This window comes from Alligator mississippiensis, chromosome 1 (genome assembly GCF_030867095.1).
Source record: "Alligator mississippiensis isolate rAllMis1 chromosome 1, rAllMis1, whole genome shotgun sequence".
Classification (NCBI taxonomy): domain Eukaryota; kingdom Metazoa; phylum Chordata; order Crocodylia; family Alligatoridae; genus Alligator; species Alligator mississippiensis.
In genome coordinates this window covers 153,306,363-153,315,103 of record NC_081824.1, presented here as the reverse complement: position 1 = coordinate 153,315,103, position 8,741 = coordinate 153,306,363, and positions in this window count along the sequence as shown.

Below are 8,741 nucleotides of genomic sequence, written 5' to 3'. Positions count from 1 at the left end.
AGTAACAGGTTGAGGCTAAACCAACACTGAAATGTCTAGAGTCCATGAAAGGTAGCCTTCCCAGCAGCTTAAGCTCTGTTTCACTTATGGAGATTAGTAAACTTAAACAATGATTTACATAAGCAAAGAGCTCTTCAGAGAGGTTTTATTTTAAGGTTGTTTGTCTGGTCTATTCCATCACCTTTTTGATTGTTCCATAAGTTTCTTGTGAGTTTGCCATTACAACTGCCCAAATTTTTCTCTTATTTTTGTGCAAGGTGGTCATTGGCATTTGGCTCATGGGCATCAACTTTTATTTTTGCCAGGGGGAGGAGCCTAAAATGATGGACCTGTGGAAAGTTTTATGTATTTCAGGTGACAACCCTCTTCCCAAGGTGAGCCGGGGCCCTTAGGCCCCCATGCAGTACGCACCTCTGGTTCAGTTGATATTTTCCACCCAAAAAGGCTGCTTTTTTTTTAAAAGCCGTCCATGAATGTACATATATGAAGCAACCTGAAAAAGGAATATATTTGTAAAACATGTCTTTATTAATTAATCCAACTTATTAAATATCAGATTCAGCATGTAAAGATGCATCCAATCCCCTAAAATATGCATAAAGACATATCTATAATCTATCAAAAGCGTTCCCTTAATCCAAGCTAATGTCTTGTTGGGTCTTGTTTCTTCTCTTTCAGTTTCTGATGGTTCCTTTTTTTGTGTGGGTGTTCTGTTTTTGTGTCTCTTCATCTCTATATAATAATTCACTCCCTCTTTCCCTGGAACTCTGCATAATACAAAGCTTGCTATCTTCTCCTCTCTGCTTTTAAACTTATTCCAACTTTAAGTGTTAGCTCACTTTCTGTCAGTATTCAACATTTTTCAAACTTTCTGGTTTAGATGCAGGAACAGGAACAGATCCAGGGAGGTTCAGTGGTGCAGATGTTTTCTCCACCCCACCCCCTTCTGTCACTGCTGTCCCTGGCTGATCTGGGCATATGGGGAGCGCCAGAGCAGTCCCTGCCCTTTTCTGGCTGTGGACTACGGCTGTGTGGGGTTCCATGCTCAGCAGCAGCAGCACACATTCTTCCTCCCAGCACCTGTTCACTGCCCAGCCTCCATGTCCCATGCTTGCTGGGAGCAGGCACTGTAGGGAGGAACCTGTAAACTGCTGCTGCTGTCCCCAGCTGATGCATGCATTGGGCGTCCCAGAGGCATTTCTGGACACACCACTCCTCATGTCATGGGAGGATGGGAGTGAGGTATGCCTGAAGTGCCAGGGTTGGACACCAGTGAACCCCATTGCCACTGTCCCTGGAGGGGCAGAGCCATTCCTGCCAATGACTGTAGGGAGCAACTGTGAAGAGAGCCAGGTTCAGCTGGGTATAGCAGTGGTGGCATACTGGTTACTCCTTCCAGTGCCACCTTCCAGCTAGTGGGGAAATCTAGCTGGGGAGGAAGGACAAAAAGGGAACAGGGACTGGAAGGAGGAACCTGCATGCTGCTGCCACTGTCCTCAGCCAAACCTGGCTTCCCATATAGCCTCCCCACAGTCACTGGCTGGGGCAGGCCAAGAGTGGCTCTGACTCCCTACCAGGTCAGCTGGGGACAGTGGCAATGGTGTCAATTGGTGTCCCACACAGGGGCTCTATCCACACTTTGCATTTGAGGCATGGTTTACCATATTTCCCCAGAATAAATCCTGGATCTGCCCAGGGGCAGGAGAAAATTCTTTTTTCCAGCACCATATTTCATGGTGTACAGGTTGATGTGGTATATAAGTTAACTCCATTTTTCTGATCCAAAAAGTTAAGTGTTGTGTAGATCCAATGTATAGGTTGACCCAACTATTTGGATCAGAAATCTGGGGTCAACTGCTGGGCACCCAGGGGTGAACACATGCTGCAGTGCAGCTTACAGGGGATTGGGCAGGGGTCAGCTGGCATGGCCCCATCCCGTGCAAGCAGCACTGCCTGGGCTGCACCAGCCAAACACCAAGCTAAATGCAGCTTACGGGGGACAGGGCCTAGCTTGGCACTTGGCTGGCATGGCTCAGGCAGTGCTGCCCACAGGGCACAGGACTGGGCTCAGTGCCTGACCAAACTGTGTGTCCATGGTGAGGGCAGGACCTGCAGGCTGTGCTCAGGCTGGGCCCGGGCCCTGGCCCCATGGTCTCCAGTGACAGGGACGCTGTCAGTAGGTGAAGAAAGTTGGGTCAGGCCAGGGCAGTGCTGGGGTGGGGGTCAAAATTATTGACACGGTGTATAAGTTGAGGTAGAAATGTAAAGGTAAATATTTTGCCTCCAAACCTCAACTTCTATGCACCATGATATACAGTACATTCCAAAAATGTCCACCACATTTCCAAGTAAGCTTTTTTTCTTCTTTCTCGTCTGTAGAATAAAGAGTTGATAGGGTAATAGTGCTTGTTTAGCTCAATTGGTTAGAGCAAGGTGCTAATGACACTAAGGTTGTAGGTTAGATACCCCTGTTGGGCTAGATGATTTCTCAAGGTCTCTTACTTCTCTGTGAAATTTTTCCATTACTAAAACTTCCCAAAGTTTGTTAAACAAGTCAGTGATTTTAGGCGCATCACTTCTTTACCAGGCTTTTGCAATTGTAATTTTTACAAGTACTAGATGATGCGTGATCAATTCCTTATGACTCTTAAATGTTTCAAATTCCTCAGGAAGGTTCAATCAGAACATTAACAGGCTATCTGATAAGCTAGCATCCTTTTTTTTTTTTTCCCCCTCACCATGTCTCCACCCCTCTCCCAGAACAGTTTAATTCTGGGGGACATCCACTATATGTAGTAGAATCCTCCCAACTGTCTGCACTCCCTCCAACCTTTGCCTGTTCGTAGATTCATAGATTCATACATGTTAGGGCCAGAAGGAACCTCAAAAATCATCGAGTCCAACCCCCTGCATAGGCAGGAAAGAGTGCTGGGTTCAGATGACCTCAGTCAGATGCCCATCTAACCTCCTCTTGAAGACCCCCAGGCTAGGGGAGAGCATCACCTCCCTTGGGAGCCCATTCCAGATTTTGGCCACTCTAACTGTGAAGAAGTTCTTCCTGATGTCCAGTCTAAATCTGCTCTCTGCTAGCTTATGGCCATTATTTCTTGTGACCCCTAGGGATGCCTTGGTCAGTAGAGACAATTCTCTTCTGCACCCCCATGATGAATTTATAGGCAGCCACAAGGTCGCCTCTCAACCTTCTCTTGCAGAGGCTGAAGAGGTCCAGGTGCCCCAGTCTCTCCTTGTAGGGCTTGGCCTGAAAGCCCTTAACCATAAGAGTGGCCCTTCTCTGGACCCTCTCCAGGTTATCCACATCCCTCTTGAAGTGCGGCACCCAAAACTGGACACAGTATTCCAACTGTGGTCTGACCAGTGCCCGATAGAGGGGAAGTATCACCGCCTTGGTTCTGTTCGTCATGCATCTGCTGATGCACGATAAAGTGCAGTTAGCTTTGCTGATGACTTTGTCACACTGACAACTCATGTTCATCTTGGAGTCCACTAGGACTCCAAGATCCCTTTCCACTTCTGTGCTGCCAAGCACGTTATTTCCTAGGCAGTAGGTGTGCTGGACGTTTTTCCTCCCTAGGTGCAGCACTTTGCATTTCTCCTTGTTGAACTGCATTCTATTGTTTTCTGCCCATTTGTCCAACCTGTCCAGGTCTGCTTGTAGTTGTTCCCTGCCCTCCGGTGTGTCCACTTCTCCCCACAGTTTTGTATCATCCGCAAACTTGGACAGAGTACGCTTCAGTCCCTCGTCCAAGTCACTGATGAAGACACTGAAGAGTATTGGGCCAAGGACCGAGCCCTGCAGGACCCCACTGCCCACGCCCTTCCAGGTCGATACAAATCCATCCACCACCACTCTCTAGGTATGACCCTCTAGCCAACTTGCCACCCACCAAACTGTGTAATCATCCATGTCACAGCTTCTTAACTTGTTCAACAGTATGGGGCAGGATACCGTATCGAAGGCCTTCCTGAAGTCTAAGTAAACAATGTCTACCCCTACTCCTGCATCCAGGTGTTTTGTAACCTGGTCATAAAAAGAGACTAGTCAGGCATGATCTACCTGTTACGAATCCGTGCTGGTTTCCCCTCAGCGTAATTTTTCCTGCTGGGCTCTCACATATATGAGCCTTGGTAATCTTTTCAAAGACTTTGCCAAGGATGGAGGTGAGACTGACTGGCCTATAGTTGTCTGGATCCTCCTTCCTCCCCTTCTTGAAAATAGGGACCACATTGGCCCTTTTCCAGTCCTCCGGGACCTGGCCCGTGCACCATGAGTGCTCAAATATTCTTGCCAGTGGCTGTGCAGTGACATCAGCCAGTGCCTTCAGTACCCTCAGATGGAGCTCATCTGGGCCTGCCAACTTAAATGCATCCAGTCCTTCCAAGTGCCTCTGCATCATCTCAGGGTCAGTGCTTGGTAGTCTGGTGCCCTGCTGCTGCCTCTCTACAATCCCATTGTGAGACTTGTCTTGCCCCTTGTTTAGGAACACTGAGGCAAAGAACTCATTGAGGACCTCAGCCTTGTCCCCCCTGTCTGGCACCAATTGCTTTCGCCCATCCACTAGTGGTCCTATACCTATGCTGTTCCTGTCCCATAAATGTAATGGTAAGGTACCATTGGATTTTGAAAATAATTTCTATATGACTGTGCAGATTTGTGTGTGAGGACTGTTGTTCCAGATGGGTGTCCCATTCTTTAGCACTAATTTCTGATCCAATTTCATTAGCCCATTTTGTCATAAACAATGTTTTTGTGGGGGGGGGGGGTTCTATTTGGCTATTTAAAATTGTTGTGTTTATATAACACAGATAATAGGTGTGTTTCATAACTGTGACCAACACTTTCTCAAATTCTGCCAAAGTTCTACTGAGATTTACCTTCCTTTGGGAACATGTTGAAAAGTCTAAATTGCAGCTATTGGAAAAATGGGATTTTCCTGTTGCCTGCGGTACATTGTATGTCTCTAAAAGATCTAAATATATTTTCCTTGAAGAATTGTCCAAAAAGTATGATATCAATATGTTTCCAGATACTAAAGCTTCCTAATAAATTGTCAGAATTAAATTCATTATTAAAATGTAGAAGTGTTAAGGGTGATGGGCATGAGCTTAATTCTTATGTGTTATCCCAGGTTTTTATTGTAGTTCTCATAAACGGTTATTGGCCTGAAAGATTTCTTTAGCCATGTTAACATATTAAGTTTGACTGTTGGACAGTATGTTTTCTCTCTCTTTACCCAGTGCTTTACTGTGCATTGGTGTTATCCAGAACACCAGCTTTCTAAGATGGCTGGCATGATAGTAATATTTAATGTTTGGAAGCATCAGTCCCTGTCCCCCACTTTTTTTTTACTGAAGCCTTTGAAGGATTGAATTTTCTTAAGCTAGGCTTCTTATTTCCCCAAATGCATTGATTTATTATAATCTGCTAGGCATCTAAGAGATTTGCTAGCACTATAAGAGGCAGTTTGGAATAGAAAGTTAATTCTAGATAAAATATTCACTTAATTCCTGCAATTCTACCTAACAAAGACATTTCATATTTTAACCAATTTTCTAAGTCTCTTGATTCTTTCAGTCACATGAACATAATTAGAACTGTACAAGTCCTGCCATTTTTAGAACTGTTTATCCCTACACACTTTAATGAATCAGTTACCCATTTATATTTATAGCTATCCTTTAACTCTTCTGTGTATCTGGTCCTACACCAGTGTCTAGGAGTTCTGGCTTTTAATAGTTAATATAAAGTCCTGAAACTTTGCCATATTCTATTATTTCTTTTTGTAGCTCAGGCTGTGTTAATTGGTTTTTCTAATGAATAACTTACTATTGTCAGCATATAATGCTAATTTATGCTCCTCTTGTCCTATGTTTGTTCCCCGTATATTCGGATTACTTCCGACTTGACTGAGCCAAATGGTTCTATTACCAGAGCAAAAAGGAGGGATGACAATGGTCGTCCTTGATATAACTCCTAAAAAGATCACTTCTTCTTTGACATGTCCAGTTACTCTTACAGCTGCATATATAGAGTATATAGCAGATATCCAGTTTGGAAATGTTGGCTGTAGTCCAAAAGCATCTAAAGGGTTTTTTGTTTGTTTTTTTGTTTTGTTTTGTTTAAAGCTGCCAATTAACTCAGTCAAAGCTTTTTCAGCATCTGATGATAAAAATAGGTGGAGTTCATTAGGCAATTCTGCATGAAAAATCAGATTTAATACTCTGTGGATATTATTACTCAACTGCCTATTCATTATGGATGTTTTTGGTCTATATTAATATAGTTAGGAAGTATTTTTAAATCTGTTTGTTAAAACTGATGCAAAAATCTGTGTCTTGGTTTAATAAAGATATAGGTCTATATGAGGTACAAATAGCTAGATCTTCACTTCATTTTGGGATTACTATAATATATACTTCTCTCCAGGTATTAGGAGTCTGTTTGTCCTTCAATATATCATTAAAACTTCTGCTAATGGGTGCAGTGATTCTGCTCTTATAAAACATTTTAAAGAGAAGATGGTTTGTAGATAGCTGGGAAAATGGTGAACATTATTACATAGAGGTCATATGGGCTAGCTGCCAGGGGAAAGGAAATGTTCTCTGTTTTACTTTCCCTCACTCTCTTCTTTCATTACTTATTAAACTGAACTGAAATGGCAGAAAAATAGCCCTTTTCCAGTCTGGCTGCTGATTCTCCATTGAGATTGTGCCACCTAATTTTCTTAAGTGTATTTTCCAAGTATGATCCAGGGATGAATCTGGCCCTACAGCTGGAAAATACTTGCTTGCCTTACTGCTGGCATGGACTCCATCTTGCTCTCTTGCAGCAAACTAATGTAACTAAGGGCCATGTTGCATATTACATTTACTATGTTAAATGTACATAAACCATGAGCATTCATGCATTCAAGCAGTAAAAAACATGCTAAATCCATTTGTATCATAGCAGTTAATAACTTTATGCACAAGGAATGTCTCTAAATTGCATAAACCAGCACTCAACCACTGGCCCATGCACTAGGTACAGCTCCCAATGATGTCATCTAGTGCATGGAGCCCTGCGGGCCATGGCCCTGAATGATAGATTTGTTTGCTCTGCCTGCTCACGGGGCCCTATTCCAGCGCATAGGGCCTCAGATCCCACTTTTGACACACAGTGCCCGACCCAACTCAGGGCTCTCTCATCTGGCCTGTGGAGCCAAAACATTGAGAATCCCTGTATTAAGCTACTCTCTTTGGCTACTGTGAGACTTCCATGCAGGCAATATGAGTGGTTTGTGCTCCTACACTCAGCTGTGACATCAGGCAGGGATCCCTCTGCTGTATCAAGCCCACAGGTAGGACAAGGAAAGCAACACGGGTGAGAAGGAAGGATCCTGGATCTTTCATTTGTCAGGTTCCTCCAGGATCAAGCTGAAAGCCAGGAACCTGCAGCCCGAGAGCATCCTGAGGCAGGGCCCGACAATCATCTGATTGTTGGTCTCAGCCCTGGCACCTCACCACTACTGGGTCAAGATTCCAGTGTGGTACTGGGGCTGTGCCTGGAGATCTCAGTAAATGTTACTAGGTGACTACTCAGGTTTCATGTTAATACAGCCCAGAGTGAACACGTGCTATTATGTCTTAGGTGCCAGTTTGTGCCTTAGTTCAGCAGCAGGGAGGAAGCCAGGATCCACCAGAAAGAGGGGAAACACCTTTTCTCTCTTGCAGCTGAGAGGAAGGTGTGCACCGATGGGTTGATGTTGGATATCTGGAAAACCCTCTTCAAAAGCAGCAAGGCAGTGGAATAGACTGCCTAGGGAAGCTGTGGACTCGCCGTCACTGAAAGTGTTCAAGAAGAGGTTGGACAGCCGCTGGTTGTGGATGACAGGGGCATAGTTATGACTGTTCTGCCATGGATATTTCCTATGCTTCTGGGTTTTGCTGGCTGCTCCCTGGGGCTAGGAGGGGCAGCTACCTTCCTCCCCACCCTTCTGCTACGTGTCAGAGGTTACTACTACTACTCATCAGGGGTTTTCTTAAGCCTTCCCAGAGACACTGGGTGCTGGCTGCAGATGTGATAGGGGGCTGCCAATGCTCCTGCTGGGACTGAAACCCAGAGGTTCTTGAATAGGTCTTGTCCCTCTGCCTTATGGTTAGGCTGTACCTGGGTCAGGCAGGAATGTAACCTCATGGTCAGGTGGGTACAAACTAGGTGGATTGCCTTTCTTTGTGGAAGGGGACATGGCCCTCTAGCCTGACCTCTTGAGGGCATACTGATAACTTCTCATGGAGGCAGGACACTGGCTGCTGTGGTTCCTCTGCTTGACCTGTGGCGGAAGAAGGTACAGGTACTCCTCACTTAATGTCGTCCTGGTTAACGTTGTTTCGTTATTACGTCGCTGGTCTATTAGAGAACATACTTGTTTAAAGTCGCGCTATGTTTGGTTATAATGTTGTTTGGCTGTTACCTGCTAGTAGGTAACTACTGTGACGTAACTGGATTCGCTTAACGTCATTTCGCTTAAAGTCACATTTTTCAGGAAGGTAACTACCTTAAGCAAGAAGCAGCTGTACCAGGGCTGTAGTGTGACACAGTTAGTTCCCCCCCACTTCAGCTTAAATACCAAATGATCATACTGGAAGCGCAAAATGATTGTATGTGGTAAAAAACAAGGGCATGCTGAAAACCTGTGCATATCTGTCTTTTTTCTTATGCACTTAATATTGTTCAGTAGAGC